Genomic DNA, 12,181 nt, shown 5'->3' with positions numbered 1-12,181 from the left:
AGCCGAGCCCCTCCATGAAAAATACTAAATTCTCATATTACAGAGTCCTGCCTTTATAGGATTTTGTCTTTGCATAACGTATAGTCACCTCCCTCTATATGAAAATAGCTTCCCTTGACCTTTCTCCATTATTATCTTTTCATCTCAGAGCTTGCTTGTTAACGCCCACATCTGACAGCTGTATAGGTTATAATGGTGGCGGGACCCTTTTCACGTCCTAAAAATAATGCATGCATTGCATGCTTATGTTTCACCTGTTGGTCATCAGTAATTTTGCTTCCATCCTCCTTCCTGTATCCTTCTGACCATAGTATGTCCAGCTGTCAAATGTACGTATGGCCTTGGTTAATGTACTCTTTGGCATGTTACCCTTTCAGAAATAGAGAATGGCCTGGGTGTCATCTTCTTTTAATGTGCGTGTCCTTGCTACTTCAGCATGGCAACTACACCTATTTATATTTAATGCTTAGCTCCCACAAGAGACATTAAGAAGACACAGTGGCAGAAATAAATTCAACCACACCTTTGTTTAATTTTCTCAATACAGGGGGTGCTGTTGCCACTTTGGAAAATATCGTCTCCAAATTAAACTGCCTCATACTCAATTCTTGCTCGTACAATATGCATATTATTATTACTATTGGATAGAAAACAATCTCTAGTTTCTAAAACCGTTTGAATTATGTCTGTGGGTGAACCAGAACTCTTTCTACAGCGAAAATCATGACAGGACATGCGAAGGTCAGAAAAATAGTCTCTGTTCTCAGATCAGTTTAAAGCTCTGTGTGTGCCCTATGGATCGAAATTGAAGAGCTGCAAAGCCATCGCACTTTTCCCCATTGGAGTTTTGTACGAGTAACCAAAGACTTCCATGAGAAGTGGTGGGTTAATTGGAATCATCTACGTTTAATTCTCAGAGTGTACCATATAATAATATAGGCAACCAACATGGACAGCCAGGAAAAGAATAAGATGACATGGTCCGTTCTTTTGTTAGACGCTAGCAAGCCAAAAGAATATTTATACGTTAAATAAGAATGAAAGGAGGACATACAGAATGGCATGTTGAAAAGCTACTTGGTATGCGGGCCAAAAGATACTAGTCCGTCTGTGATTTATTCGATATATAGGTCGTGTAAACTCATAAAACGTATTCATAACGAACATTTAATTTAATTGAAAAAAACCGAATTGAATGTGGTAGTGAGAATACATCTAATTTATGCTGGAAGAGATAATATGACAATATGAGTTTTCGGAATAATTTAGAAGTAGGCAAATATTGCGTTAATGAGGATAAGTATGAACATGTGTTAGGGATAGCCAACAGTCAGCTAATTGTAGCGGCTTGAGTTACCGAGCAGAGTTTGAAAAGGATTACGTGTCGCTGTTAACAACAATAAGCACAACAGGGAATAAATCGTAATGTTGGAGCAAAGAGACACAAGTTAGCCAGAAAGAATACTGAATGGAATGACCAGCTCAGTACCATTAACAGAGTAAGAGACTGGGTTATTTATAGATTCTATTCCGTTATTTTCAATTGTGGGAAAAATTAGCACGCATTTAGGCAAGAAGTCTGGCCATGATGATCGCAACAATAAGGATCTTGCTGGTATACCCACACTGTATGAAATCTATGCTATCGGTAAATTTAAAAAATCTAATCAGCGGAATATGACCATTGAACTAACTAGATTAGCATGCTTAATTCAAATGGTAAGCGATACCAACCTCGTAAATTTATATTTTTGTCAATCTAATTAGGTCGAAATAAAATAAATCGAATAAGAACTTTAGTTGCCTTAGATATCCATTAGATGCGCCAGTTCCAGAAGCGCATCATGCCATGTTCTTGTGTACAGAAGTTAATACCTTGCTATATATCATCCTTCCGATTGTAACCATAATCATGTGTCTTAGGTCGAATCGAGAAGAAACCGATAAGTGAATCACATATACTTAGCTCTTTCACACAAACTCTATATGCATTAGGAATCAAATCGTTACTTTAGGAACAAAAACTAACTTTGATCGAGACACAAGGATACAGCCATGTCTTAAAGCAAAGAGGAACCCCAAACCCATGTCATCTGCTTAAACAAAAAAGCAGAAATGGAAATTTGCTGTTTTCTGATGGGAATGATTAACTTTGTTAAGGTAGGCGGTGAAAAATTAGAAGGTCTCACATACATGCTTTTATTGCATTGTATAACAGGTGCTATCGTTAAGTATGGATCTATGGGTTTGAAGGCGATAAACGAACCAGAGAATAATACAAATATCAATTCGCGTTTTTGCCATGATTGCCCAATACGAAATGCGACGATGGAAGAGTATGTGTTTCCCGCATGTTACCATAGGATCCCAAAAACTGTGATGTTTAGTCCTTGTGCCACTGAAATGCTGAAATATAAACACAGATGTTTAATATTGTGATGTTTTCCGCTTCCAGAAAGAAACTGCAGTGCTGACAATAAAACAATGCTCTACTATGAAAAAGCTGAATAATTATGTCGAGTGTAGGACCTCTCACTGAGGATTCACAGATCTGTATGGGTATTATTTCATGAGTTGGTTGAAGCTTACGACTAGGCGTATTTTTTATAAAAAGAAATGTTTAGTTACTTATGCTGCTAACAAGAATGCTGAAATATATGGTTTTGACCCATTTACCACACGGTTGCGCTCTCGTGATGGTTTGGTGGATAATAAGTCAGTGCGGTTATATGAATGGAGGTGGTGCTGTGATACGTAGGCTTTGCGAATGACGAAACATATTGATAAGATCGTCTTATAATTATGCTTTATTACCTAAAACACAAGTTGTCACAATTTTTTTCTCATAAAATGCAAGACCTACTAGTGATGCGAGAAACATATGACGCCATAAGAGTGATTGTTTCAGAACTACAATCTTATCAGAGGTATTGTTTCCCTTGATGTTTAGACGCCGCAGGTAGCTCATCTTGAATTTAATCTAAGAGTAATCGTCATATTTATTGATTACCAAAAAAGTTCAGAGCAATTAAGTGTATAAGTCTAGCTTAAATGAGGCGAGTAAAAAAGTAACAGCGATACTAAAGGCACGGACGGAGCATGCGTAGACAAATATAGTAAAAGACGGGAGCGAGATGAGTGAAAGCTAAGAAGGCGTTGGGTGCGTATAACTCACTATCGTCACCAACACAGACTCACACTTAAAGGAGGTGGACAGTTAGTATATAATACAGAGATACTGAAGGAAAGTCCGCTTAGGAAGAATTTGACCTGAGAAAAGTTAGGTAGTTAGCTTAAGTTAGAAATTCTTTACATTATTTTGTAAATGGTCTTCTCCTGGTTGATAAAACATTTTTTCCACAATCAGCAAAATGATGCCTTGTAACGCGTCTTTCGGCTATTCCACTCAGTACTTGATGTTGGATCCTTTATCAAACTTGCTGCTGCAGCGTGCAGTCATGTTGTAAAATTATTTTTCATGATAGACGAATTTTAAATATAGTTATTACGGCATGAACCCAAATATATCAATTACAGCGTAGATTGACGCTACAAATTTACGCGTTACTCTTAATTTTAACAAAACGCACTATTCCGGCTGTCTTGTAACTCGCACACACGCTAGTAACTTCGAGAATTCAAGCATACTGACAATGTAACTAGACCTTGATTATATACTGCGTGAATAATCGCACGCTATTTTTCAAAAACAAAACAAACAGAAGAGTGGACCACAAACGAACAACGAAACGGATAATAAACCAACACACAGATATGTTATTGCGCGAACATGAAGTCAAATCCAACATGAAAAGTCGATGTTCCTTAGAAGATCATTCCAGTCGAGCACAAACAAACCCAGTTTAGATAATATATCTTTTATAGAACCGCGAATTGGTGATAGCTGCACCATCAGGAAAAAAAATTGGGAGTAAAAAATTGTGTCTTTTGCTATCCTGGTTAGCTAATAGAGTTACATATTGTGTCTTCCCTGTAAAACATTCTTTAAAAAATCAGAAGATGGCGGAATTCACAAGATCGCGATCTTCATTCTGTGTATCTTGACTTGATTAATTGATATTTAGAATGCTAGATTTACTTGTGACGCTATGCTAGGCTATGCTAGTCAGCTTTTTTACTGTGGGGGGTGCTCCTGGATCCGGGATTGGGAGGAACTAGAAGTTAATCACAAAACTGGATAGCAACCTCTGTCCAGAAAGTCCACAAAGCATATTGCATGTACAGTAACAGACAGTTACTATGGCTAACCCATGTATCAATATTACTGAGTTATCAAATATCGTTCTTCTAAAATGCTCCTAACTTTTCTCATTTTGAAATCTCTTTCACTGGTGCTCTTAGACTGACAATCTTTCAATATAGTTATGTCTATGTTTAACAACTGCTGCTTTAATGGCTGTGGTTTAAAACCGGCCTTTTTCGCTTCCGCATCTGCTTCCTGTTGCCGCAGCTAATACCGTCAGTGCCCTTAGTGTGGGTGTCACGTTCCTGACCTTATTTCCTTTGTTTAGTCTTGTTTAGTTGGTCAGGACGTGAGCTGGGTGGGCATTCTATGTTATGTGTTTCTATGTTTGGTTTAGGGTTGTCAACTAGCCTGATATGGTTCTCAATCAGGGGCAGGTGTTTTACGTTTCCTCTGATTGAGAACCATATTAAGGTAGGCTGTTCTCACTGTTTGTTTGTGGGTGATTGTTGCTGTGTCTGTGTTTGTTCGCCACACGGTACTGTTTCGTTTCGTTCGTTCGTTTGTTCCTTCCTGTTCGTGCGTTCATGTTTTATGTTCTCAAGTTCAGGTCTGTTCACGTCGTTTTGTTATTTTGTATTTTGTCAGTGTTCTGTTTTGTTGGATATCATTAAAATTCGACATCATGAACATTCACCATGCTGCGCCTTGCTCCTCCTCAGACGAGGAGGAAGACGAACGTTACAGTGGGCCTCACACTTACAAATAGACTTACAAATAGCTAACTTTTCTAGCCAATTCCTTCCTAAGCCGACTTTCCTTCAGTATCTCTGTATCAATACTAACTTCCTCCTTTTAAGTGTGAGTCTGTGTGTGAGTGTGGTTTTCCACCAGCTCTCTTAGCTTCCTCATCTGCCCGTCTATTACCAATGCTGACGCTGTCCGTGCCTTTAGTATGTACTTCGCATTTACAAATTGCTACTTTTTTTGGTAATAAAACTGCCTCTAGTAAATTCAAGATGAGCTACGCATGGGTAATGGGTTTACCCGCTGTGGTAACCATGCCCCTGTTTCTCCACTGAGCTGCAAAGACATGGACTGTGTTAAAAGCATAAGCACTATCAATATGTATTGTAATGCATTTACCCTTTCCCAACTCACAAGCCCTGGTAAGGGCAACAATTTCAGCTTGTTGAGCAGAGTAATCTTTTTTTTAAAGCTTCAGCTTCCAATACCTCAGTGAGAGTCACTACTGCATAACCAGTGGCATTTGAGCCATCTGCGTTCTTTCTGGAAGACCCATCTACAAACATAGTTATTTCAGCATCTGGCAAAGGCAAATCAGTTTGATCTGGTCAGGGGAAAACTACTTTCTCCGTCTCTCTTGTCCATACAATTTTGTATTTTTCTGTCATAGCCTTACCATAGATCAAATCACTAAGTGACCCTGTATACAATGCAAAGTGTGGGACCCACGCCCTACACAAGTTAATCATTCCCAAGAAACTCATCATCTGCTTTTTGTTAAGTGGTTTGGGTGCTTCTAGAATGGCTGTCTTTCTGGTCGAATAAGTTAGTTATATTGTATCCTAAATAGATAACTTGTTCCTGCCAGAGCTGTAACTTCCTCTTATTAACTTTGTGACCTTGGTCTGCTAAAAAGAGGAAATAAGCAAGAGTATCAACTTTACAGCCCTCCTGTGAGGGATTTGACAACAGAATATCATCCACATATATAAAAATTTTGCTTACACATGTCACATATGTCACATATGGTTTCTGTTTCCAAATATTGACTAACTGTCTCACTGTCTCCCTGTTTGCACTAATGAATTTTATAGAACTCAACATTTCTATGTAGTAATCTATAAGATAATTATATAGTTCAACTTAATTATCCCGATACTCTCAATGATCCTGGATCACAACAGATGCCATATATCCTTGTCATCTTTCTACTATTTAAATACAAATCTTCAAATGATTAGATAAAGCCAAAATACTGCTAAACATTGCATATGTTTTCTGTACTAATGAAATCTCTCCTTCGGGAGTCCACTGTATTTTATCTAACAATAACCTGGGTTAATCTTAAATCAGTCTCATCAATAATTTAATATATGTTGCATAGTATGGGATCCATTATCTACAGTAATTTACCATCCCTAAGAACTGCAACATATTTATTTTCATAATTAAATTTAACGCTTATAAAATCACAATTTTTCTACCTTCATCTTTTTTCCTGCCCTGTTGGTTTAAAATATGTCCTAAATACTTAACATGAGTCTACCATAATTAAAACGTATCCTAACTAATTTTCTCACCGTATTCATCTAAGAAAATATAATAACACTATAATATTAATTTCACCGCCTTGTTGTATTAAATTACCTTAAACTCAGTATTACCAATGACCTTAGATGCTCTATCCAAATGGCTTTCCAATGAGGCTGATCAGACCACAATGGAAAGTTATGATAGAAGTCATAAGTCATACCACCACTTCAAAGAAGTGTTCCTTACTATATATTAAACACTTTTTTTAGTCAAACATTTTCTGCATGTTGTATCCCAGGTTCCCAGAACATCCTTTATCAAAAGAATTCCTGTATTTAATTTAAACTCAGAAAATAAAAACTTCAAAAAGTCCATGTAACTCACTCACTCTCTGCTCTCGCTCTCGTTGCCTCTGTCTCTCTCTTTACACTTGCCTTCCTGCTGCTACTACTTCTCTCTCTTTCTCCTTCTTACCTCCGTTCCCTTTTCTGTCTCTGTCTACTGTTCCTTGGCGGGACCTTACAATCCTCTGCCATGTGTCCTGTTTTATCGCCGTTGTAGCATTTTCTGTCCTCGGGTTCTATGCACTTTCTTTTTAAAATCTTTCCTGCTCTTTCCTGCAATTTCCTCCAGAGTAGCAGTCAAATATTTGACTCCTGTCTGTCTGCTCTCTATCTACAGCCCACTGTAAAACAACCGTTGCCCCCTGTCCTGGGGTCCAGTCTCCTTTTACAGCCACCCAATCCTTTCCTACTACCTGTCTGACCTTTTTCTGTCTCATCTCCATATCTTTGTCCCCAGACAACCACACCCTAGCGGTGTTCAGCCCCTCTACCCGCTGCTTCCCTATACTATCTCTGCATGCCTTATGTATCAACTTGATCATTAATTCTAATTTCTCTACATCTAGACTTCTCTCAAATTCGTACATCTTTCTCCATTTTGGGCATTAGATTTATCTCTCATCCCCGGTTAATTCCGGGACCTCCTTTGGGGATTTACTACCCATGTTTGATAAATCCTTGCAGTTACTATGGTATTTATCACTATCTATGTGTATGTATTTCTATGGTCTATGTATGTACTATTTAAAACTCTGATCTCTTCTCACACTCTATGGTGTGTGTATCTATGACTGGCCTCTATGATCGATGTGTGTGCTAGAAAGAGGAACAGAGCTTCCTACTGTTATCTGATTACTATAGTTTTGTTCTATGGTATTTTCTACACACTCTATGTGTATGTAATGTTTAATGTGTGTTTCTCCTTTCTAGAAACTTTATCTATAGCGTTGACTGTCGATCGGACATAGGGTCTTACCTATACAACCATAAGTTATTACCTAGGAGTCATAAATCCCTAGTTAACCTCTTATTTCGGGTTGTGTCCGAGGGCTTTTAAAGTACACCAATATCTCTTATCTCATTCCGCTACTTTAGGCTTCTCTCTCCGCCTTTTTTGGACTTTATTTCAGTACTGCCTGTTGAATCGGACCGATGGTCAATTCACCGCCCTATCTCACAGCACCTATTTAATATCCCCGCTTAATAACCCCGTTGGCCTCCAAAAGCACTAAGATCTATTAAGATAATTTTATTTATGGTAGTGCACCTTACATCAGGTCATGTTGCACCTTACATCAGGTCATGTCGGACCTGACCCGTGTATATTGGGCACAGCCGGGAGAGTATCGCCGTCCGAAAAAGGAGCTGGAGGCAGCAAAAGCGGAGTGGCGATGCTATGAGGAGTTGGCTCGAGGAGAAGTGCACGAGAGGCAGCCCCAGAATTTTTTTGGGGGGGGGCACACGGGGAGATTGGCGGAGTCAGGTAGGAGACCTGAGCTAACTCCCCGTGGGGGGGGGGGGGGGGGGGGGGTCACGCAGGGTCACTGTCACGCAGGGCGTGAGGTTGGGCGGGCATTCTATGTCTGGTGTTCTATGTTGTCCTAGTTTTGTATTACTGTGTGTTTGGCCTGGTATGGTTCTCAATCAGAGACAGCTGTCTATCGTTGTTTCTGATTGAGAATCATACTTAGGTAGCCTGTTCCCACCTGTCTTTGTGGGTGGTTGTTTTCTGTTTAGTGTATGTCACCTTGCAGAACTGTTCGTTTATCGTTTTTGTTGTTTTGTTCTAGTATTCGTATTCATTAAAAGGAATTATGAATACTTACCACGCTGCACCTTGGTCTTCTCCTTCTCCTCTATACGACGATCGTTACAGCTCTCAATGGGATTTGATAGGAGTGACGCCAAAATCCAAGCTGACTTCCCTTGACACTTTTTTCTGGTGCTCCAGGACCATTCACAGTTGAGCTCGCTCAGTTTAACTCAATGCTGATTGGCTAATTTTGCACACTTTTTTTGTCAGGAGGCCAGATGCTCTCCCTTGTCTTCAATGCTTTGCGGCAACAATGTCATACTCGTTTGAACCAGACAGCATCAGATAGATGGCCTACCCGTAGAGAGACAGAGGGGCACTGTTTCGCTCGCTCGGATGCTTTCTCCTGTGAGATACTTTTCCTTAAATTCCCAAGAGGCTGAATGTATGAAACACAGAGACGAAAGATAAGTTATATATTTATTATTATTATTTTTTACATTTGGCATCCATGAATACATCCCCACTGGTTTTTAGAGAAGATTGCATTGCAAGGTATGCTATATGTGTAGGCTATGCCATACAGTATGTATTGGCTAATATGCATATGCAGCTGTCGTTTTTAAACCTACATTCTAGCAACATGACACATCTTTCTATGTATTTACATGCTTTTATTTGCGAGTTTGCATTGACAAAGAAGAAAACTGAGTTTACCAAAAATCTTTACAAAAATAAATGAATCTTCGGTGCTGCTCGTGGCAACGTCATGTCGTCAAGTCTACCGTTAAGAACATTTAATCATGTGACAATTTTTGTTTCAGATGTGACAAAGTCCAAAATCCATTGTCTTGATTTTGATGGTAAATTAATATACTTTTACATATAAGACAAAATAAATGTATAATCTCAACAAACATGATGCTTGAGACAATTGATTTTGAGTATATTAATTAAAGAGCCACTGAACACGTCGATTGGCACGTGTTTTTCTATTGCTCATATATTTTTAGAGGTGTGTTTCCTGACAGATTTGGCGTTTGGTTAAAGATGTTCATCCCCCATGAGACACTGTTGACGCGGAAGCCTATTTCACTTCCTCAAAGTCCCCAGAATGAATCTAAGAAATCTGTATATAATTTGGTCCTTTTTGCCGTGGATGTTTTCAAACTTTATTTGTCACATGCGCCGTATACAACAAGTGTAGACCTTACCGTGAAATGCTTACTTACAAGCCCATAACCAACAGTGCAGTTCAAGAAGCGTTCAGAAAATATTTACCAAATAAACTAAAGTAAAAAATTATAAAAAAGAACACAATAAAATAACAATAACGAGGCTATATACAAGGGGTACCGAGTCAATGTGCAGGGCTACAGGTTAGTCGAGGTAATTTGTACATGTATGTAGGGGTGAAGTGACTATGCATAGATAATAAACAGCGAGTAGCTGCAGTGTACAAAACAAATGGAGGGGGCGGGGGTGTCAATGTAAATAGTCTGGTGGCCATTTGACTAATTGTTCAGCAGTCTTATGGCTTGGGGGTAGAAGCTGTTAAGGAGCCTTTTGGCCCTAGACTTGACGCTCCGGTACCGCTTGCCGTGCGGTAGCAGAGAAAACAGTCTATTTGTATTTGTATTTATTATGGATCCCCATTAGTTGCTGCCAAAGCAGCAGCTACTCTTCTTGGGGTCCAGCAAAATTAAGGTAGTTTATACAATTTTAAAACATTACAATACACTCACAACACAATGTGTGCCCTCTGGCCCCTACAAACAAACTACGCCAACAAACATCACAATAGCTATCAGAACTAACAATCACATGTGCATCGATAAATATGACAAAGATGTGTGTGTGTGTGTGTGTGTGTGTGTGTGGTGTGTGTTGTGTGTGGTGTGTGTGTGTGTGTGTGTGTGGCGTATGCATGTCTCTGTCGCCAATGTTTGTTGTTGCTTCACAGTCCCGCTGTCCATAAGGTGTTTTTTTTATCTGTTTTTTATCTAATTTTTTACTGCTTTGCGTCAGTTACTTGATATGGAATAGTTCATGTAATCATGGCTCTATGTAGTACTGTGTCCTCCCATAGTCTGTTCTGGACTTGGGGACTGTGGAGACACTCTTGTGGCAATGTCTATTGGGTATGCATGGGTGTCCGAGGCTGTGTGCCAGTAGTTTAGACAGACAGTCGGTGCATTCAACATGTCAATACCTCTCATAATAAAAAGTAGATTGAAGTCATTCTCCTCCACTTTAGCAGAGAGAGATTGGCATGCATATTATTAATATTAGCTCTCTGTGTACATCCAAGGGCGCACATCAGCTGCCTGCTCTGAGCCAAATGCAATTTTTCTAACAAGCCTTTTTGTGTGCACACTGACACACAACTGAACAGTAGTCAAGGTGCGACAAAAACTAGGGCTGTAGACTGCCTTGTTATTAGTGTTGTAATAAGAAGGCAGAGCATAGCTTTTATTATAGACAGACTTCTCCTCATCTTTAGCTACTACTTGCATCAATATATTTTGACCACATGACAGTTTACAATCTAGTGTTACTCCACTCAAGCAGTTTAGTCATCTCAACTTGCTCAATTTCCACTTATTTATATACACGTTTTAGTTGAGGTTTAGGGTTTAGTGAGTGTTTTGTTCCAAATGCAATGCTTTATTTTAGCCCTAAATATTTCTAACTTATTCTTGCACCACCTCTGAAACTAACTGAAGTTATTTGTTGAGTGTTGCAGTAATTTCAGTCACTGTAGTAGCTGACATGTATAGTGTTGAGTCATCCGCATACATAGAAACTCTGGCTTTACTACAAAGTCAGTGCATGTGTTAGTATTTTTTTTTTAAAGAAATCAAATCAAATCAAAATCAAATCAAGTTTATTTTATATAGACCCTTCGTACATCAGCTAATATCTCGAAGTGCTGTACAGAAACCCAGCCTAAAACCCACAAACAGCAAGCAATGCAGGTGTGAAGCACGGTGGTAAAAAACTCCTAGAAAGGCCAAAACCAGGAAGAAATCTAGGAGGAGGAACCAGGCTATGAGGGGTGGCAGTCCTCTTCTGGCTGTGCGGGTGGAGATTATAACAAGAAATGCAGGCAAGATGTTCAAATGTTATAAAGTGACAAGCATGGCCAAATAATAATCATCGAATAAATGTCAGTTGCTTTTCATAGCCGATCATAAGAGTTAGAAAAAGCAGGTCTGGGAGGTAGGGGTTCCATATACGCGAGCAGAAACGTTGAAACTTGAATAGCAGCAAGCCGCGTGGAATGCGGACAGCAAGGAGTCATCATGCCCGGTAAGTCGCCCTGACGTATGTTACGCTGGCTCAGGTCCTCCGAGAGAGAGAGAAAGAAAGAGAGAAGGAGAAGAATGAGAGAGCACATACTTAAATTACACACAGGATACTGGGATAAGACAGAGAGGCTACTCACAGATATAACAACGAACTCCTGTTTAGGAAGAGGGCCCTAAACAGCTAACACCCAAAGCTGGGACAATGAAATTGACCTGTTCTACGACTGGATTATACTTGTTATAGGCGCTTGACCATTACGAAGAAACCACCTCAGTGTTCTGTTAGACA

This window comes from Salvelinus sp. IW2-2015, linkage group LG31, assembly GCF_002910315.2.
Source record: "Salvelinus sp. IW2-2015 linkage group LG31, ASM291031v2, whole genome shotgun sequence".
In the NCBI taxonomy this organism is placed as follows: Eukaryota; Metazoa; Chordata; class Actinopteri; order Salmoniformes; family Salmonidae; genus Salvelinus; species Salvelinus sp. IW2-2015.
This window is presented reverse-complemented; position numbering follows the sequence as displayed.